The sequence below is a fragment of the Scyliorhinus torazame genome, chromosome 5 (assembly GCF_047496885.1).
Source record: "Scyliorhinus torazame isolate Kashiwa2021f chromosome 5, sScyTor2.1, whole genome shotgun sequence".
Lineage (NCBI taxonomy): Eukaryota > Metazoa > Chordata > Chondrichthyes > Carcharhiniformes > Scyliorhinidae > Scyliorhinus > Scyliorhinus torazame.
This window is the reverse complement of record NC_092711.1, coordinates 146,130,928-146,153,860: the sequence shown is the minus strand read 5'-3', so window position 1 is coordinate 146,153,860 and position 22,933 is coordinate 146,130,928. Positions and strand designations below refer to the sequence as shown.

Below are 22,933 nucleotides of genomic sequence, written 5' to 3'. Positions count from 1 at the left end.
TGACATCATTGCCATTCCTCAGCAAATTTGTGTTCCTTCAGGATTAGTCTTACCCTGTGGGTTTACTAAATGTCTCTCCTTTTCCTTCAGTTCTCAGTATCTATTGGTCTGGCCACAGGGAGATGAGGCTCAGTATCCTCGGCCCAAGGGCGGTTGGTGATTGTGTTTTATCCACTGGGGCGGCCCCACCCTATCTGCCCAACTGTGTTGCTGCAAACTGCAGCCACCGGCTGGACTGGATTGTCTCATTCCTTTGTCTAATTATTCACTAAATATAGGCTGCTCAGAATTATTACCCGTTTTGTTCTCTATCCTTCTTCTGACCCATCCGCCAGCTTTCCTGTCCCCCAGCCGTAAGGTGTGGGTCCCAACCATCTTTCTGCATTAACTGAGATTGATGTTCCGCTGTGAACCCTGTGATGGAGCTCACGGCTCCTCAATCAGAACCCGGAACATTCTCTTTCTTTTTGTATTCGGCAATATTTATTTATTTATTTTCTGATGCGATGGAGAAAGAAATCTAACAAATAGACAAAGGGAAAGAAAATTCAGTGAACTATGCGGCTTCAACTAGACACTCGAGTGAGCATTGGCCCACTTGCATGGCTTCAACAACCTGTGCAGCTTCAACCAGACGCTCGAGTGAGCGATGGCCCACCTCCGCGGCTTCGAATCCGTCAGTCACGTTAGCGTGGCTTCAACCAAAATGGTCCGCCTGCGTTCATTCCCTGGTGCGCGGTTTCAGATAGACACTTGAATGAGTGTCAGTCACGCCCGTGCAGCTTTGTCAACGTTGGTCACGGCCAGACATAGTGTTAGAGTTCGGAGGGCCAGGCACGGCGAGGATCACCGAGGGTACTGGGCGCAGGGGTGGGGGGGGGGGGGGCACCACGCCACCAGGAGTGGGATAACGTACAGCACAATAAATACCTCTTTGCACAAACATTATGACATTATGATGCCTCTGTCACTTTCTTCTGCAATGCGGGCTGACCCCTGGTCCCTTTGCCCATCTCTCCAGGCATCCCCCCCCCACCTGACGTGGCACCCACCCACCCTCTGGCCGTGGACGTCCCTGAGGCTCTGTCCCATCCCCTGGGTGTGCAGATGCTGCGTGTATGCTCTTGTCTCCTGCAGTGTTCAGGCGCAGTGTCCAGGCATCAAGGTTTGATTGCAATGCTAGGCAATGACTCCCACATGCTACAAGGCCTGCCCACCCACGGGAATCCTCTGGGCATCTGTGAAGGGCTCACGATTGTCAATTCCCGATCAGCAATAGCCTTCAGCCACACAGCCAGAGGCCTCAGCAGTCGGTGGGGTTATCGGTGGTCGTTGGGGCAGATGGGCAGGGACAAGGGTTGGCTCTGGAATGGGAACACATGATCCAGGGGTTGGCATGGTGGTTCCCATGTAGTTGCCACCCCCAGAGCCATCCTCACCCCTTGGTGACCCACCCCTGCAGAAGGTCCCCCACCCCCCCCCCCCCCCCCCCGAGTACTGGGGCAGCATGCCCAGCGCCCCTGGGCTCTTTGCCTGTGAGCAAAGATGGCTACTCACCTCGGCTCACCACAGGAGTCCTTCTGCCTGGTGTTATGGGAGAAGTGTTTTCAGAACCTCAAAACGTATCATGGAGTTCAACCAACCTCCCCCTTTAATGGATTGCTGCTTTTGAAGCACGTGGCTTATTCCCCAGGTGTGATATTACAATTATGGACATGTGGTTTTTAACACAAAACAATGTTTATTCTATGAACTCAACTTAACCTTTTAAATAAACATTGGATCCCTTAACACTCCTTATTTCAAAGATAACCCCGAAAATAATACAACACGAAATAATCCCTCAAAATGTTCCTTCAAACATCCAAAAGACTTCAAACCTTCAAAACAGTAACACACCAGGTCACAGAATATATATATTTTCTGTTGGGTGGGAGAGAAATATCAGCTTGGTTGACTTGAGCTCCAGCACCTTGCTTTTCTTCCTGCAGCTCTCTGGAAACACACAGACACATCCAAGCTGCTTTCTCAAACTGAAACCAAAAGCAGAAGTGAGCTCAGCTCCTCCCTGTCACATCACTTCAGTAATATGATCAGCTTAATCTGTTAAAGGTTCATTTCTTAAAGGTACTCTCACATGACACTGGTTTCAGCTTTTCAAAAGAAATACTATTCGGCGCCAGTGTGAGCACTTGCTGAAGAGGCCGCTGAATGACGGGAGGCCATTGGATCTGGGGTAGCTCTTGTTAATTGTATAGAAATGGGGCTGAAGTGGTGATAATTGGCTTCTCACCTCGCTACGGCGAGATCCTGATTTCACCCAGGGGAGTGGGCTGGTTGCATCGCAAACTTTTTGGCGCCTGCCGCGGATCTCGTTTTGGGCATTTCCCGCTGTTCAGCGTCCTCGTTCCTCTTAATCGAGAGCGCAACGAGGCCGGAGAATCGCACCCATAGTCTATAGTGTCACCCGTGGCTTAGTGGGCAGCTCTCTCACCTCTGAGTCAGAAGGGTGTGGGATCAAATCCCAGTCCAGAGACCTGAGGACAAAAATCCAATCCAACATTCCTGGTCCCAGCACTGAGGGAGTGCTGCACTGTCAGAACAGCCTTCTTTCAAATAAGATGTTAAACTGAGGCCCTGTCTCCCCCCCGCCCCCCCCCCCCACCCGCCCCCAGGTGGGTGTAAAAGTTCCTCCAGCCACTATTTTGAAGAAGAGCAGGGGAGTTATCCCCGGTGTCCTGGTCAATATTTATCCCTCAATCAACATCACTAAAAACACATCATCTGCTCATTATCATTTGCTGTTTGTGGAAACTTTGGATACTAAGGGGCAATTTAGCGTGGCCAATCCACCTAAACTTTGCGCATCTTTGGACTATGCGAGGAAGCCAGAGCACCCAGAGGAAACTCAAGCAGACACAGGGAGAACATACAAACTCCACTCATCTCTCATTACTTTAGACATGAATACAACAGAACTGTTTCTTACTATCCCTTTATCTGATTCTATATAATCCCTTATTTATGGTTTCAAATGTTGAGGCTAATCAGAGCTTGAAGGTCTCTCTTGCCAGTACATTTATCCTCATTGCACATTCTTTACATACTCAGAAAGTGAGCATTACATTTTTACAGCAATTAAAACTGTCTTTTAACGTAACAATTGATTCATTAACTGTAACTCAATTAAAGCTCACTACTTATTCAATCATCTGTTTCTGATCGGTAGCTAATTAATTCAGTAATCTTCAATTGATACATTTGGTTAATACAGGATACAGTAGTTCAAAAAGACAGTTTTGTAGAATACAATAGCTTACTTTCTTACTAATTTTGATCGGATGGACCAATGAATCTTATTCTTGAGCCAGATTTTGGCAGTATATGATGACCCAGTAGCTTTTCAAAATTTTGGAATGAGTAGTTTAAACAATTTCCACTACTTCGGCAGTTTCTGGAAACATTTTGGTTTATACAGTATTCATTTTTAATTAGAAGTCCACTCATGTGCTAGAGTTTAACATGGCTTCCTTGACCTTGTTACTTATGGATGAAGATTATTTTAAAATTAAATTTTATTACTAAGGCATACCTAATCGTTCCCCACATGACAGCAGTGACTACACTTCAAAAGCACTTCACTGGATGTAAAATGTGTGAGGAGATCCTGTGGTCATGAAAGGTGCTATAGAAATGTAATTTCATTTTAGAAATAGTCCCCAGACTTGGACATATCATACTCGGCTCACTCACAATGATCATTAATAAAGATTGAGTCGTAGTTTTGTGTAACAACCATGCCTTTCACTCCATTTCAAATACCTTGTGAGAAACCAAACATAGGATATTGTGAAATGATTTAATTTAAAACAGAACGAGTTATTGTGATTTGAGATTCACAGCCTGACAATTGTGCAGGAAGTAAATTCAACGAGAGCTTTCAAAATTGAACTGGACACACTCTGGAAAGAAGTATAAACTTTCAGGGTACTGGGGTTAATGGGAATGATGGGTAGAATGGCCTTCTTCTGTGCTCTCTGAAACCCGTTTGCATTTAAAGAAATTGGTAAACATCTGGAGCCCATTCCCTACGATGGGGGTAGAAGCAGCGATGATGGAATGTTTCGAAAAGGAAATTGGATGGGGACCTGAGGGAAATAAAATGACAGGTATAGAACAAGGCGATGGTTCGATCTACAGAGAGCCAGCATGGACTCAATGGGCCCATTGGCCCCATTCCCAACCCTAATTCCTGTTTGATCTAAAAAGAGAAAATTCAGATGCTCCAATCTCTCCAACTCACTGAAGTCCCTCATCCCTGGTACCATTCTTGTAAATCTCCTCTGCACCCTCTCTTTTCCTCTTCACATTCCTATAGGAGCTTTTCCAGTCAGTTTTTATGTTTCTCACCAGTTTGCTCTCAAATTCTATTTTCTCTTTATCAGTTTCTTGACCCTCCTTTGCTGAACTCTAAAACAAGTTCCCAATCCTCAGGCTTACTACTATTTAACTTTCCTTGTTCGCAACGGTTGTATCACTTTTCCTGTTGGATTTCAGTTCCCAAAAGGAATCGATAGTTGGTGTATATATGAGAAATGAGAGGCGCCAAAGTTCCGGCAAGGGGGAGGGAGAAAGTGAAATAGAGGGAGAGAGGGCCTCGTGTGAGGGACAATGTTGAGAAGGTGGACCCTTCATGGATAACCTCAGCCAGTACGACAGTTGAACCCCTGCTATTGGAGTCACTCCACATCGTGAACCAGCCATCCAGACAACTGAACTAACTGACCCCCCTCCCCTCCCCCCCCCCCGGCAGATATATAATAATTCCTTAAATATTAGCTATTGCCTGTCTCTCATTATACCATTTAATGTGGTTTCCCAGTCCCCCTCCGACAACTTGCCCCTCACACCCTGATGGTGTTTCTCACAGAAGAAAACTCAGATAAATTAAACAAAAACATGTAACCACCAGGGCCCATTGTCATGGCAATGTGGTATAATTTGGGAGGATCCAAACAGAAATGCAAACTAATTTTCGCCTCACTTCCAAACACCCCTTCACTCTGATCCTTGTGAAATTTGAAACAAGGAATTTGCAACAAGGCTCAAAGAGCGTCCACCCACCGGAGGCAAAGCCGTGAGACTGCCAAGTCCATCAGAAAGAAACTCGATGGCCATCCCCATTGACCAACTGTCAGAATGAACAAAATTCAGTCCTAGATGTAATTGAAGCAGATACAATAACAGCAGAATCCAACCCCTGTAATCACTTGTGAACTTGTTGGTGTCTCAGCAGGTGCGATGAATCAAGCGTTCCCTTCCCTCACCGAGGGGTGATCGGCTTCTCCCCAGTGTGAACTCGCTGGTGTTTCTTCAGGCTGGATAACTGAGTGAATCCCTTCCCACACTGAGAGCAGGTGAACGGCCTCTCCCCAGTGTGACTGCGTTGATGATTCTCCTCCACCTTCGCCAAACAAACCTCCAGAAGCCGCTGGTTCTCCAGCATCTTGCACCTTTTATTAGCAGTGTGAGAAATGATCAGCCCTGAGCATAAACTTTACACATCTCCCACAAAATGGAGGGGGAAATCCCAGGGGTCGAGTTAACCAAAAGGAAGAACTCAAACTCTTCCTGAAAGTGCATAATAAATGAACTCGGGGAGGCTCCAAACCTCCACATTCTCGACCTGGGGGTGAGCCCTCGAGCAGAAACTCCAGACAAACGGGGGAAGGTCTGCGATTACGATGCTCCCTGTGGTGCAAGAGGACACCAGGTGGAGGATCGTCCTCGGCACAAAGAAGTCGGCGATTCTAGTCTGACATTGCTGTGGGGCTGGAAAAAACGTAAAATCTCTGCTTCTCGGGTACAAAGTTCTCTAAACATCCACATAACCCACCTCCTCACTGTTATGATCCCGGACCAGACCCCAACAGTGGCTCGGATACTGGACACAAACCCCAATATTTTATTTGTGTTTTGTAAGACTGTGAGGAAAGGATACCTCACTCCAGGAGTGATTTTACAAAAAATAGGGCCATGCTGTATGAAAACAAACTTTATTACTGACACAATATTAAAATAAATTTAACACCACACCAGGAAACCGCTGACAATTAGTCCTTAAACAATGCTAATCAATACCCTTAACTGCTACCTTTATTCCCACTCAAACAACAAAAACACATCTCAGCTCTCAATCCACCGTTAAACACAGTTAGCCCTCAGCAATACCTGCTTTACACAGATGTTCTTTGAGAGAGATCTTGTGTCACCACTTTAAAGACAAGGTCTCAATCCTGTCAGAACCATGAAGAAACTTGGGAAGTTGTTTCAGCTTAGACCATGGACCATAGAATTTACAGTGCAGAAGGAGGCCATTCACCCCATCGAGTCTGCACCGGCCCTTACAAAGAGCACCCTACTCCAGCCTACGTATCTACACTATCAGCATAACCCCCACTTAACCTTTTTGGGCACGAAGAGCAATTTAGCATGGCCAATCCACCTAACCCGCACATCTTTGGATGGTGGGAGGAAACCAGAGCACCCGGAGGAAATCCATGCAGCCACAGGGATAATGTGCAGACTCCACACAGACAGTGACCCAGCCGGAAATCGAACCTGGGACCCTGGAGTTGTGAAGCAATTATGCTAACCACTATGCTACCTACTGCCTATGTGAGCTTGTTTCAGCTCACCTTCTGAACTGCTTGGAAAGAAACTGCGAATCTAGCTCCAGACTGAACTGAGATGCTTGACCTCTGCTCATATCTTGAACTAATTCTCAACTAAAACACTTCTTGCATGCAAAACGCCTGATACCGTGGCTCCTCCCAGAACTGACATCATCTTACCAAGCTGAAATCTAATTAACTCCACAGGGAATCCCCTTCATCCAAGCAACTTACCATGAGCCCACGCTTTGTACGATGCTTTAATTGCACCTCTGGCTCCAGAACCCAGTTGTCTTTCAAACTAGGATTTATTTTAGAAACATGGCTGCAGCAGTCACACACACTAACTCAGGCTTTTAGCCCTCACTGCGCCAAATACCCAGAGTACAAAAACTCTGAAATTCCTACAGTCATCAAATTACAAGCCAAGGCCAACGCCCAGGCCTGCAGCGTGGGGATGTTGGTGGTAACCGGGAGCTTATCTACCAGAGGATTTAAGTGGCAATTGAAGTCACCAACCACAAAAGAGTTAATTGAAGCTAACTGCAAAATCCTTTATAATGAACTCGGGGGAGCAATTCGGGGATCCATAAACATTCATTATTGAAACAACACCTCCATTCACCGAACCTCTAATGATCACATATCTACCTCCTTTGTCCTTGGTGCAGGTTTCAACCTTAAAAGTGATATTTTTATTAAGAAGCATCGCCACACCCTTGCTACTTGATGAAACGGAGGCAAAAAACGTGGCCCACCCAATCCTGCCTCAATTTAAAGTATTCCTCATCATCCAGATGAGTTTCCTATAATAAAGCTATGTCGACTTTCTCCTTAAGAAAGGAGAGGATCTTTTTCCTTCTGATAGGGTGATGGATGCCCCGTAGATTTCCTGAGAAAATTTGCAGATTTACGTCCGCCATTAGTTAGGCGACAGAGAGAACAGGAACAGATTTTCACCTATAATCGAGCGTGCCCCCATTACCCCCTCCTCCAACTCACTTTACATCGGAGGCACCAAAGTCTCCCCAAACTGCTCCTTTCACTGATGATAACCCCATCTGTACCAGAGTAGGATAAAGTCAACAACACATAAACCCTCCCATAATAACAAAAATACAAAAGAATCACCACCACAATAGATCCAAGGGGACATTTCTCAACAAGACTGAGGACCCGGAGGATTAACCCCACGGCCAGACTGTCGTTACCCTCAGGATACCTTCTCCAAAATGAGGAGAAGAAAAGGGCCAACAAGGGAATGGGGATCGAATGTCCATCCCGCATTTTAGACCCACCCATGAAGACTTGCATCCACCACCACCCACCCTTTGGCAATGGCGCCACTCGGTTCTGCCATGGTTAACGCTTGGATAATAATAGAAAGACACGACCCTAGATAAGATAATCCGAGTCCCTGCAACACTTGAGGAGAAGAAGACATTCAGTCGGCGCTCACAGAATAACAACTCCCTTCAACAGGATAAAATATAACAAATTCAGACAACAACACCATGATAGGAAAGAGTCCGGATTAGAGCCTGTGTTAGTCCGAGCTGCAAACCATTCCTCCAAATTCATGCGTTTCATGGATTTAGCGAAGGCCAATGCAGTAGTCGGATTATCGAAAGACTTGACGGAGTTGTCGGATACAATTTTCAGGGTCACAGAATAAAGCGACATAATTCACTATAAGGTGAGGTGGGAGCCAGGTCTCACCTCACCTGACCCTTCTCCAGGACCCTCTGGTAATCTTTCAAGTTGTGGAAGTGAATGATTCCAGGCTTGGGATGAAAACTATCCCTCGGCCTCAAAGGCAGGATCTGATGCCCTTTCTAATTGGAAACACCCAGGCTTCACATCCAGCTTGAGAAAACGTGGCAGCCGGTCCTCGAAGAACTGAACGGGAGCCTCACCCTCCACACCTTCTGGCAGGCCGACGACTCGAATGTTCTTTCTCTGACCCTCGGTTCTCCAAGTTCTCCAGGAGTCCCCCACATCACTTGGCCGGTTTCCAAGGATTGAATTTGTGCCTCCGCCGAGGAGGCATCTTGCTCAACGTTCAGGATTCTCTCCTCCGCATCATCGAGCCTCTTCATGGTGTTTTACAGCTCGGCTTCATGAGCTCACAGATATTGAGTCAGCTCACTCAGCCTCTGGTCAATAACACGGAGAATGTCGCTGACATAGATCGGCCAATGATCCCACAGAATAGATGAGCAGGCTCGATGGGCCGAATGGCCAATTGCAGCTCGTATTTGTTATGATCTCTGTGTCCAGGACAGGAAGCAGTGAGCATGGATCTGTCAATCAGCCTGAATCAGCACCGTCAGGAGAATTGGGAGGATGAATATTAGATACAGCAGAGTGAGAATGGAGGGAGAGTGTGTGGGACGGAGATTTACAGCTTTTGGGGAATGAGAGAGGAAAGAATGTTCTCTAGAAACTGGAATTGTCTGTTCTGAATTTCTGTCCTGTACTGACAGTGATGTCTTTTGTAAATTGTTTTTACAGGATATTAGAAGAGGAGGAATTACAGACAGAAATCTCATACTTCACGTCTCAATCTGGCTGAGTCTCTCAATTCCTTGGAACTGAATATCACCGGACTTTGTATCTAGAAGGAGAAATATTTGTGAGAAATAAAAGGCTTCAACTGATAGTCAAACCTGGAGAGACACGAGGACACCCAAAACATGGAGAAACCGTGGAAATGTGGGGACTGTGGGAAGGGATTCAGGGTCCCATCTCAGCTGGAAGTTCATCGGCGCATTCACACTGGGGAGAGGCCGTTCACCTGCTCTGTGTGTATGAAGGGATTCACTGAGTTATCCGTCCTGCGGAAACACCAGCGAGTTCACACTGGGGAGAGGCCGTTCACCTGCTGTCAGTGTGAGAAGGGATTCACTTGGTTATCCAACCTACGGACACACCAGCAAATTCACACTGGGGAGAGGCCGTTCACCTGCTCTCAGTGTGCGAAGGGCTTCACTCAGTTATCCAACCTGCAGACACACCAGCGAGTTCACACTGGGGAGAGGCCGTTCATCTGCTCTCAGTGTGAGAAGGGATTCACTCGGTTATACATCCTGCAGACACACCAGCGAGTTCACACTGGGGAGAAGCCGTTCACCTGCTCTCAGTGTGGGAAGGGATTCACTCAATCATCCAATCTGCAGACACACCAGCGAGTTCACACTGGGGAGAGGCCGTTCACCTGTTCTCAGTGTGGGAAGGGATTCACTCAATCATCTGTCCTGCGGATACATCAGCGAATTCACACTGGGGAGAGGCCGTTCACCTGCTCTCAGTGTGAGAAGGGATTCATTACTTCATCGAAACTGCGGATACATCAGCGAGTTCACACTGGGGAGAAGCCGTTCACCTGCTCTTAGTGTGGGAAGGGATTAATTTGGTTATCCAACCTGCAGAGGCACCAGCGTGTTCACACAGGGAGACGGCGTTAACCTGCTCTTAGTGAGAGAAGGGATTCAGATAGCCATACACCCTGCAGACACACCAGCGAGTTCACACTGGGGAGAGGCCGTTCACCTGCTCTCAGTGTGCGAGGTGCTTCACTCAGTTATCCGCCCTGCAGAGACACCAGCGTGTTCACTCTGGGGAGAGGCCGTTCACCTGCTCTCAGTGTGGGAAGGGATTCACTCGGTTATCCAACCTGCAGAGGCACCAGCGAGTTCACACAGGGAGAAGGCGTTAACCTGCTCTTAGTGAGAGAAGGGATTCAGATATCCATACACCCTGCAGGAACACTAGTGAATTCACACCTGGAAGAGGCCATTCACCTGCTCTGAGCAGGGGAGATATTCAATGATCCGTCCCAACTACGGAGACACTAGCGAGTTAATTCTGGGGAGAGACCATTCATCTGCTCTCAATGTGGGGAAGGGTTTTGTGATTCATCACACGTGTTGTGACTCCAACAAGTTCACAATAAATTACAGATGTTGACGCCGTTGTTATTGTTTCTGCTCTCACTGACATCCAGGACTGCATTTTGTTCTTTCTGACATCTGGTGAATGGTGATGATTGGAGGGTTTCTTTCTGCTGGACTGGCCGGTCGAACACCTCTGCCTCCAGTGGGCTGACCATTTTTGAGGCTAGTTGCGATTACCTGGTTCCAAGTTTGACGAGGAGCACAGAATGAAAAGGTGTTTGCACGTTGCAAGATATTTAGTTCCCAAAGCAGCCACGTTGCCATGAAGATGGGCTATGGTGGTTACAGGGTTCTTCTGTCTAATTTATCTGGGTGTTTCTCGCAGAAGGAAACTGTCATGGTATGAGGGTCAAGTTGTCTGGTAGATTGGGAAATTATAATAAACATACCACTGAAAGTGGCAACTCAGGTGGATAAGGAGCTAAGAAGGCAGAGGGCATGCTTGTCTTCATTGGTCGGGGCATTGAGTATGAAAATTGAGCAAGTCATGCTGCAGCAGTACAGAGCCTTAGTTAGGCCACACGTGGAATATTGCCTACAATTCTGGTCACCACATTACCAAAAGGATGTGGAGGCTTTGGAGAGAGTACAGAGGAGGTTTACCAGGATGTTGCCTGGCCTGGAGGGTATTAGCTGTCAGGAGAGGTTGGATAAACTCGGATTGTTTTCATTCGAGTGATGGAGAATGAGGGTCGACCTGATAAAAGTTTACAAAATTCTGAGTGGCACGGACAGAGTGGATAGTCCGAAGCTTTTTCCCAGGTTGGAAAAGTCAATTACCAGATGACATAGGTTTAAGGTGCGAGGGGCAAAGTTTTAAAATTATTTTATTAAGGCATTTATGCTTTTATAACAACAAGCAATACAAATGTAAACATAGTTCAGTGTGTAAACATGCCTCCATCTCCCACTGCTCCCGCCTTCTCTGGACACAAAATAGCCTAACTCTCCCCCCTCCCCCCCCCCCATCCCATCACCCCCACCCTCCCCTTTATTGCCTCTGCTGACAGTTTAGTTTTCTCTGAAGAAGTCGATAAACGGCTGCCACCTCCGAACGAACCCTAACGTTGATCCTCTCAGGGCAGGGGCGGATCTACTATGAGACTAATGAAGCTTCAGATTCAGGGCCCCTAATCCCAGAGGGGCCCCAGAAGCGACTTTACAAGGCAGTCATAAATTAATTGGCAGGACTTCACTAAAGCAGATAAGTCAGTGCTGGGTCCCAGGTTAAAAGGAAAGTGATTATTCTGCTGCAAAAATGCGATCAGGAAATGCTGAGGATCAAAATTTGCCTCCTCTTCCTAATGTAGCTGTGTCTTGATGAAGAGTGTCACCCCGCGTAAGTGTTTGGGTTAATGCCAGTGTGTGTGTGATTGGGTATTCAAAGAATGCTGATGTGGCCTGGCTCACGGGACTGCTCTCCCTTCATGCACTCTTCACTTGGTCAGTTTCACTCGGGTCACATATTTTGCAGCTGTGTATCGGAGGAATGAGAAAGAGCTGGCTCCAAACCTCAGCACAAACACTGGCGCCCTGCTTTGCTAGTTTTGTCTTCAGCCATAGTGTTGATACATTCTGTCCCAAGGCCCTTTCTCTGCCTTCTTTGAAACGCAAAGCTCACTCAGCCTGGGAACTCACGGTGTGAATTCAGATGCCCCCCTTTGCCGGTTTGCTATTTCACTCTCCCAGACTTCATCTCAGTTTTTACCAGCAGAACTCTCTGTTGCTGTCTAATTCGTACACAAGTGCGATGTGCTGTGCTGACACCCTGGTCCTGTGCTGTCAGCTCCAATATGCCGAGATATGTTTTTGAATGCACATATTTCATTTTGCTCTCCGGCACTTGGGATGTTGTGAGTGTGTACGGTAGCCCATGCAGCCTCTGCTTTTGTTTCATGAGTTTTCAGGTTTGCCGTAACATGTTATGATTGCTGCACTTGACAATCAATGATAAACAGACAAAAGAAAAAACCCCTTTGCAGTCCTGTGCGTGAGAGCAAACCACAATGTATCCGGTGAAACATTATACAGACAGGTGTCACTGTACCAATGTTCATTATAGAGTCAGAGATACAGGTCTCACTGTACCAGTGTTTATTGTAGAGTCAGTGGCACAGGTCTCACAGCACCAATGTTCATTATAGACATGTATTTGAAGGTTATCTTCTGCTATCATCTTTACTTTCGTTTGTTAAAGAACTCAGAGAAAATTCAGCCGATAGGATTGCACACTATGAATCAGAAGCAAAAGGTTAGTGTGAAGATATCACACAAGTTATTCTGATTCTTCCAAACGCATTGTTACAAGGAAATTTTGAGATGGAACAAGTGGTATTGCTTCTTTGAGAGGAGCTTACAAATTTAGGATAGAAGTTCTATATCAACTCTATGGCTGCTTGATAATCCAGTTACGCAAGAGGATTGACCCATATGAGCAGATTGCGAAAAGGTTAGAGTTCCTCTCAGAATGGTGAACGATTCTGAAATTGATGAGGACAGTATTAAACTTATAATGTCGTATTACAAAGATGATATTGACCACAAATTAGTAAACAAGTGTTATCAGTTCAAAGAATATTTGCACCTTAGGAAATCCCAGCACACAGAAGCAAACACGCCATCTAAACTGCAATGTGCACAAGTTCTTCAGCTTATTTGTGAGCAACACCTCATTGAAGTGTTCCTCAATATTACTACTGTGCTTAAGCTGTACTTTACAATGCCTATCATGAGCTATGAAGCAGATCACGAGCTATGAAGCAGAATGGAATTTTTCAAAGCTATCATTTATAAAGAACAAATTTTGGTCTACCATGACTGAAGAGCGCTTAAATTCTTTATGCATATTGTCTCTAGAAAATAACATTGCAAGGAAGCCCTCATATGACAAAGCTGTACGTAAATATGTTGCTAGAAAAAACAGAAAAAAGAGTATTTTGTAAAATGTGCTTCATGTAGTATGTATTCTCATAGGTGTCTAAAATAAAAGATTATATTGACCGTGGTCTTTTCTATGTTTTATTTCATCATTCTAAGATGCATCATGCATGTATATAACATTTCCCTAATTTTCATCCCACCATAACTCGAAAACTATAAGCATAGGAATTTTTTATTCACACCAGTGACTTTGACATGTGAGATAATCCAGTATAGCAATTTTAATCAAAATCTGAGATATAGTGGTTAAAATTTTAAGAAATTGTGGTGATCTGTCGAGGAACAACCCCATTGAAGGAGATAACAGTGGTTACCCTGACCTCGTTGCTGGTTGCCCCCATAACAGTTCAAGCTTCAGGGCCCCAAAAATGTAGGTCCGCCACTGACTGTGGTTCCTGTGAAACTTGCAACACGACATCCGGCGGACATTCATCAGTAATTCAAAATATCACATTTCAAATTCCAAAACATTGATAGTTAATCTTTTTCGCAATTAGGTTTTGATCAAAATTTGAATAGTTTCTAAAATTTTGTTGATCTTTTTCTCAAGTAAAACTATCACGTTTGCTGAACATGCACAAACTCCCCTGTTTCATACCGTGCAGAAACATTAAAACTTACTCATCTGTAATTATGAGGCAAAGTTTCCTGGTTCAGATTTGTTGTTAAACATGAACAGAACACGTCATCTCACAGCCATGGGATATTTACACTTCCACAAGTTTTGAATGAGATCCTTTCTTCCCCGGCTCCACAGTGGGTGGGAGAGGGACAAGCAGCAGGATTTTACCCCAACTCTCCATTCACCCGCTGCCAGCAGAACGCGGGGACTGCAGCTTCAATCAGCGGGTTACTGCCCATATCAGGGACACTCCAACCAGGAGCAAACCTCCCAATACACCGAGCACAGGCTCAGAAACATGCAGGTAGATTATACCCCGCTCACTTAACCTCCAAGCAGCATTGACACAATCCCTCAGTGAGTGGCGCTTCCTTTGAGCTTCTTTAGCTGTATTCAGATCCTGTGACCTCAATGGACTGAACACTTTCAGTTAGAAGTCTTGTCATCACGTTGGAGATTTGCACCCAGACTTTGGAGATATTTGTGTCTGTGAGCAATAAAATCTGGCCCAATACCACCCATATTTTCACTTGCATCAACATCTCTCCCATTTGTAGCCAATCACTGTCCGTTTCTTCCTGCCTCTGTATTTGTTCTCCACCTGCTGCACTTGTGACTTTTTCAGCTCTGATGTGAAACGACAAATGCCACTGAACTGATTCTGGCATAGCTCTTTTCTGTGAAACTGCGGGCCTGTGCCATGGGGGCACTCTTTCCCTTCCGCCTCCGCCACGGTCTCCACCATGGCGGAGGTGGAAGAGACTCCCTCCACTGCGCATGCGCGGGAAACTGTCAGCTGACGCTCCCAAGCATGCGCCGCCCGGAGATGTCATTTCGCGCCAGCTGGCGGGACACCAAGGCCTTTTCCGCCAGCTGGCGGGGCGGAAATTCCTCCGGCGCGGGCCTAGCCCCTCAATATTGGGGCTCGGCCCCCCAAGATGCGGAGCATTCCGCACCTTTGGGGCGGCGCGATGCCCATCTGATTTGTGCCGTTTTGGGCACCAGTCGGCGGACATCGCGCCGTTTCCGGAGAATTTCGCCCCTTTTCTATGAAACTGCGATTCAGCTTCATTGAAGGTTTTGGTGGACAACAATAATTCATCATTCCCTGACCGGGAATCGAACCCGGGCCGCGGCGGTGAAAGCGCCGAATCCTAACCACTAGAACACCAGGGAAACTGACAAGGAAAGTTTTAACCCGGGTTGACAGTACATCACTCACCTTTTATTTTGATTTCCGAGTTTTCATTAGAAGTAAACAAAATTACATGTTTAAAATGAACACAATTGACATCTTCAGCCAATCACAACACCGATTGTTGTTCGCTGTAACATGAAATCGACAGTGAGGTGAAATAGTCCCAAAAGCTGCTCATGTGTAACTTCCAATTTCCTAAACCCACCAACCTTATCACTGTGGCCCCTGTGAAACTTACAACGCAACATCCGGCGTACATTCATCAGTAATTGGAAATAACACACTTCAATTTTTGAAAACATTGATAGTTAATCTTTTTCGCAATTAAGTTTTGATCAAAATTAGAATAGTTTCCAATTTTTGTTGATCTTTTTCTGAAGTGAAACTATCACGTTTGCTGAACATATACAAACTCCCTTGTTTCACACTTGGCAGGAACATTAAAACGGACTCATCTGTAATTATGAGGCAACATTAACAGAACACGTCATCTCACAGCCTTGTGACACTTCCACAAGTTTTGAATGAGATTATTTCTGCCTGGCTCCACAGTGGGTGAGAGAGGGACAAGCAGCAGGATTTTACCCGAACTCTCCATTTACCCGCTGCCAGCAGAACTCTGTGTCTACCCGGCTTCAGCAAAGTAATTTAATCTGGCCGATGGCAACGACTAGTAAACCCCATAAAAAGCGGCTTTTCTTCAGGGAAATTATGTGCTCAGACCTTCAGGAAGGCAACCAGAGGTTATTCCAAACAGCAATTTAATATTTGGGGGTGTAATCTCCCCCACTCCGCAGATTGCCAAACTGTAAATTATAGAGGAAAAAAGCTTCCTCTTCTCCGTTACCTGTTGCTATAATGAGCGCGGTGCGCGTTAATAAAACTGAAATAGATATCGACACACTGATTTCTTATCACTGAATTGGATCCGCTCACACTGATGTCCCCCCCCCCCCCCCCCCCCAGGGCTCTGGACTAACCTGATTTCTGAACATGGATCGGAGACTCCCCCCCCCCCCCCCCCCCCCCCCCCAGGGCTCTGGACTAACCTGATTTCTGAACATGGATCGGAGACTTGCTGAACTTTCCTCCCGAGCTCAAGTTAACCACAATTAACTGGACATGTTCAGGACTTTCTTTCTGATGTGGAATTAGCTCAGACACAGTGGAGGCTGCCACGTTTCTGCGGGAATGTACAACAATGTGTAGGGGGCGGTTAAAAGGCAGGGGAATGGCCCTAAATCATGATTCTCATTTGGAGAGCCGGTTCAGACACCATGGATCAAATGACCTCCTTCTGTGCAGTAACACTTCATTGAATCTGCGATGGGCACTAAAGTGAAAGTAACCAGGTGAACTGGACCGCCTATGTCGGTTATTTATACGTGACCTTCCTCAATGTGTCCGTCTGTAACTGAACCTCTCAACACTGAATGTAATCGCAATAACTTGGGACTGTCTATTATGAAAGCTGTCGTGTAGAACTGGGCTCAGTGTAACCTTTCTGATCTGGGCGAGTATTCACAATATATATTGATGATTTAGATGAAGGAACAAAATGTAATATTTCCAAATTTGCAGATGACACCAAGTTGAGTGGGAGGGTGAGCTGTGAGGAGAATGCAGAGATCCTATAGTGTGAATTGTACAAGTTGAGTGAGTGGGTAAATGAATGGCAGGTGCAGTATAATTGGGATATCTGCGAGGTTATCCACTTTGGTTGTAAAACAAGATGGCAGTTTATTATCTGAATGGCCATAAATTAGAAGAGGGGAATGTGCAATGAGACCTGGGTGTCCTCATACACCAGTCACTGAAGGTAAGCATGCAGGTACAGCAGGCGGTAAAGAAGCCAAATGGCATGCTGGTCTTCAGAGCGAGAGGAATCGAGTACTGGAGCAGGGATGTTTTGCTGCAATTATACAGGGCCTTGGTAGGCAACACCTAGAATATTGTCTGCAGCTTTGATCTCCTTATCTGAGGAAGGATGTTCTTGTTATAGAGGAAGTGCAGCGAAGGTTTACCAGGCTAATTCCTGGGAAGGCAGGACTGAAGTATGAGGAGAGATTGAATCGGTTAGGATTTTATTCATTGGAGTTCAGAAGAATAAGGGGGGATTGCATAGAAACCTATAAAATTCTAACAGGACTGGACAGGGTAGATGCAGGAAAGATGTTCCTAATGGTGGTTGTCCAGAACCAGGGGTATGAGGTTACGAGGTTAACGATTTAGGACAGAGATGAGGAGAAATTTCTTCACACAAAGATGGTAAGCCTGTGGAATTTGTTACCGCAATTGAGTCCAAAACATTGTATGGCTTCGAGGAGCAGTTATATATAACACTTTGGGCGAAGGGACCAAAGGAGATATGGGGGCAGGAGGGATTAGGCTCCTGAGTTGGATGATGAACCATGATCACACTGAATGGCGGAGTGGGCTTGAAGGGAAGAAAGGCCTCCTCCTCCTGCTCCCATTTTTTCTATGTTTCTATGAATGTAACGGTGCTGAACTTGAACTTCCCACATTGAAACCAACTGGACGTAGCTGGAAATGCTCCTAATTAATATACAGATGTTTGAATGAAGCTGGGTGCACAGTTTCAGAGATATTGGTAGCAAAAGGGGCTGTGATACCATCTCATCATTGGCACTGAGTAAATAATCACGGGGAGAACCTGACCATGTTTCCCATTAGGGCTCTGGTCAATCATCCATTAAACCACTAACTCGGCATTATCGGCTTGAAGCCGCGCACACGTCCCGTTTCCTTCATTCCAACCCAACGTTATTATTCTGTTATAGTTAATGAAGGGATGGAATTGGGAGCATTCTGTCTCTCTGTCTATTTTAAGTTGCAGCTGTGTCAGAACATCTGTAAAGTCTGGCAGCAGCTGCACTAATAAGACCATAAGATATAGGAGCTGAAATAGGCCACTCGGCCCATCGAGTCTACTCCGCCATTCAATCATGGCTAATATTTTTCTCATCCCCATTCTCCTGCCTTCTCCCCATAACCCTTGATACCCTTATTAATCAGGATGCTGGGCAGCACGGTGGCGCAGTGGTTAGGCCTCATAGCGCCGAGGTCCCAGATTCGATCCCAGCTCTGGGTCACTGTCCATGTGGAGTTTGCACATTCTCCCCGTGTTTGTGCGGGTTTCACCTCCACAACCCAAAGATGTGCAGGGTAGGTGGATTGGACAAGCTAAATTGCCGCTTAATTGTAAACAATGAATTGACTACTCTAATTTTTTTTTTTTTAATTAATCAAGAACCTATCTATCTCTGTCTTAAAGACACTCAGTGATTTGGCCTCCACAGCCTTCTGCGACAAAGAGTTCCACAGATTCACCACCCTCTGGCTGAAGAAATTCTTCCTCATCTCTGTTTTAAAGGATCATCCATTTAGCCTGAGATGGTGTCCTCTGGTCTTTAAGACAGAGACAGATAGATTTTTGATCAATAGGGGGTTCAGGAGTTATGGGGCGAAGGCAGGAGAATGGGGATGAGAAAAATATCAGCCATGCTTGAATGGCGGAGCAGACCCGATGGGCCGAGTGGCCTAATTCTGCTCCCATGTCTTATGGTCTTATGGTCATTGCGGGCATCTTGCTCCAAATGGCCCTTTATCATCTGTCAGTTCTTCTGGCTCAGGTTGACACCAAAAGGCTCAGGCAGCTATGAGGAGAAGGTCTCAGAGTTAACAGTGGGTTCAGCCAACATCACTACTCAAATTCTTAAATCAATAATTGTCCCTTCGCTGCTCTCAGCTTGAGAATTTTATCAAACAATGTGATTGACGAGTTTACGAACGGGGTGATAGAACATAGAACATTACAGCGCAGTACAGGCCCTTCGGCCCTCGATGTTGCACCGACCTGTGAAACCACTCTAAAGCCCATCTACACTAATCCCTTATCGTCCATATGTCTATCCAATGACCATTTGAAAGCCCTTAGTGTTGGCGGCAGGGCATTCCACGCCCTTACTACTCTCTGAGTAAAGAACCTACCTCTGACATCTGTCTTACATCTATCTCCCCTCAATTTAAAGCTCTGTCCCCTCGTGCTAGACATCAACATCCGAGGAAGAAGGCTCTCACTGTCCACCCTATCCAATCCTCTGATAATCTTGTATGCCTCAATTAAGTCACCTCTTAACCTTCTTCTCTCTAACGAAAACAGCCTCAAGTCCCTCAGCCTTTCCTCATAAGATCTTCCCTCCATACCAGGCAACATTCTAGTAAATCTCCTCTGCACCCTTTCCAATGCTTCCACATCCTTCCTATAATGCGGCGACCAGAATTGCACGCAATACTCCAAATAGGGCCGCACCAGTTTTGTACAGCTGCAACATGACCTCAAGGCTCCGAACCTCAATCCCTCTAACAATAAAAGCTAACACACCGTACGCCTTATTAACAACCCTCTCAGCCTGGGTGGCAACTTTCAGGGATCTATGTACATGGACACCGAGATCTCTCTGCTCATCCACACTGCCAAGAATCTTACCATTAGCCCAGTACTCTGTCTTCCTGTTATTCCTTCCAAAATGAATCACCTCACACTTTTCTGCATTAAACTCCATTTGCCACCTCTCAGCCCAGTGCTGCAGCTTATCTATGTCCCTCTGTAACTTGTAACATCTGTCCGCACCGTCCACAACTCCACCGACTTTAGTCTCATCTGCAAATTTACTCACCCATCCTTCTACACCCTCCTCCAGGTCATTTATAAAAATGACAAACAGCAGTGGCCCCAAAACAGATCCTTGTGGCCACCACTAGTAACTGGACTCCAGTCCGAACATTTCCCATCAACCACCATCCTTTGTCTTCTTCCAGCTAGCCAATTTCTGATCCAAACTGCTAAATCACCCTGAATCCCATGCCTCCGTGTTTTCTGCAGTAGCCTACCGTGGGGAACCTTATCAAACGCTTTACTGAAATCCATATACACCACATCAACTGCTTTACCCTCATCCACATGTTTGGTCACCTTCTCAAAGAACTCAATAAAGTTTGTGAAGCAAGACCTACCCTTCACAAAACCGTGTTGACTACCTCTAATCAAATTATTCCTTTCCAGATGATTATACATCCTATCTCTTATAAACCTTTCCAAGATTTTGCCCACAACAGAAGTAAGGCTCTATAGTTACCGGAGTTGTCTCTACTCCCCTTCTTGAACAAGGGAACAACATTTGCTATCCTCCAGTCTTCTGGCACTATTCATGTAGACAAAGATGACTTAAAGATCAAAGCCAAAGGCTCAGCAATCCCCTACCTAGCTTCCCAGAGAATCCTAGGATAACTCCCATCCGGCCCAGGGGACTTATCTATTTTCACACTTTCCAGAATTACTAACACCTCCTCCTTATGAACCTCAAGCCCTTCTAGTCTAGAAGCCTGAATCTCAGTATTCTCCTCGACAACATTGTCTTTTTCCTGTGTGAAGACTGACAAAAAATATTCATTTAGCACCTCTCCTATCTCCTCGGACTCCAAGCACAACTTCCCACTACTGTCCTTGACTGGCCCTACTCTTACCCTAGTCATTCGTTTATTCCTGACATATCTATAGAAAGCTTTAGGATTATCCTTGATCCTACCTGCCAAAGACTTCTCATGTCCCCTCCTGGCTCTTCTTAGCTCTCTCTTTAGGTCCTTCCTAGCTAACTTGTAACTCTCGAGCGCCCTAACTGAACCTTCATGTCTCATCTTTACATAAGCCTCCTTCTTCCTCTTGACAAATGTTTCGACTGCTTTAGTAAACCACGGTTCCCTTGCTCGACCACTTCCTCCCTGCCTGACAGGTACATACTTATCAAGGACACGCAGTAGCTGTTCCTTGAACAAGCTCCACATTTCCATTGTGCCGATGCCCTGCAGTTTTCCTCTCCATCCAATGCATCCTAAGTCTTGCCTCATCGCATCATAATTGCCTTTCCCCCAGATATAACTCTTGCCCTGCGGTATATACCTTTCCCTTTCCATCACTAAAGTAAACGTAATCGAATTGTGGTCATTATCACCAAAGCGCTCACCTACCTCCAAATCTAACACCTGTCCTGGTTCATTACCCAGTACCAAATCCAATATGGCCTCGCCTCTCATTGGCCTATCTACATACTGTGTCAGGAAACCCTCCTGCACACATTGGACAAAAACGGACCCATCTAAAGTACTCGAACTATAGAGTTTCCAGTCAATATTTGGAAAGTTAAAGTCCCCCATAACAACTACCCTGTTGCTTTCGCTCCTATCCAGAATCATCTTTGCAATCCTTTCCTCTACATCTCTGGAACTTTTCGGAGGCTACAGAAAACCCCTAACAGGGTGACCTCTCCTTTCCTGTTTCTAACCTCAGCCCATACTACCTCAGTAGCCGAGTCCTCATCAAACGTCCTTTCTGCCACCGTAATACTGTCCTTGACTAACAATGCCACTCCTCCCCCTCTTTTACCACCTTCCCTGCGCTTACTGGAATATCTAAACCCCGGCACCTGCAACAACCTGTAGCCACTTAAAATGGCCAACTCCCGATTCAAAATGGCGAACGGCAAAGGCCGATGGGAAAATCAGGCAACAAGACTAAAACGAGCAGCTGCAGGTTGGCTGTGTATTTACCTCTGGAAAGGCCAGACACTATCGATACCTGCAACCATCAGCATAACAAAACAACAGCCACCTGCATACTAATGAGCAATCCCCGGGAACAATAAGCAACACTTAGACACACAAAGCAAAACCAGACTCTTCGGCGCCAGCAGAAGCCGACACAAAAGGAGGTGAACGAGCACCTCAAGACCGCCCATCAATCAGGGAACCGCTCCAGTGTTGGAGAAAATCGAACCAAGCGATTGGGACAAAGTCCAATCACTTGGGACCAGGTACAGGGTCCGCCCCGAAAGGCGGCAAGCCCCTGGGAACTATAAGAATTGAGCCCCAAGTTCAAGTCGCTGTCTTCTCCACGTCCTCTCCAGCTTCACGCTTCAGCAGCTCCTCTTCAGCTCTTCGTCCTGCCCGGGTCACCCAGCAACAACGAACCAACAGTGACCATGACTGGCGCAGTGAAGATCGAACCTGTAAGTCTTACTTCAATGCGCTCTATGAGATAGGCGCTCCTAGCTACCAATCTGTACCAACTTCGAATCCCGCAGGCTCAGAACTCGAATGAAAGGCCATTTGTTTCCCTGACCTGGTGGGCCAGTTTCAAGTTAAGTATAGGCCTGTTAGTTGTAGAAGTAGCTTAGACATAGAATTTGTGCATGAGTAGCGATTACTGTGTATAATAAATGTGCTATGATTTAAACCTTACTAATCGGTGTGTTGGATTATTGATCATTACTCGGACTTGAACCACGTGGCGGTATCATAAAGATACCTGCCGACTCAGGAGCAAAGGTAATAAAACAGAGCAATTGAATTAAGGCAAAGTTAACAACAAACCATTCCTGGCCCTGCTCTGTCCATGTCTCCGAAATGGCCACAACATCGAAGTCCCAGGTACCAACCCATTCCACAAGTTCACCCACTTTATTCT

At 46.0% G+C, this 22,933-nt stretch overlaps 1 long non-coding RNA gene and 1 other non-coding gene across 2 annotated transcripts; both read right to left on the bottom strand.

Annotated features, from left to right (window-relative positions):
* Positions 1 to 12,707: 12,707 nt before the first annotated feature.
* Positions 12,708 to 14,920, bottom strand: LOC140420021 (uncharacterized). Its single transcript, XR_011946142.1, has 2 exons — positions 14,192 to 14,920; positions 12,708 to 13,110 (listed from the first exon to the last, which is right to left on the bottom strand). It is a non-coding gene; the product is annotated as an uncharacterized lncRNA (long non-coding RNA).
* Positions 14,921 to 15,296: 376 nt separating this feature from the next.
* trnae-uuc (transfer RNA glutamic acid (anticodon UUC)) lies at positions 15,297 to 15,368 on the bottom strand. The gene has a single exon. It is a non-coding gene; the product is annotated as a tRNA-Glu (tRNA).
* Positions 15,369 to 22,933: the final 7,565 nt, after the last annotated feature.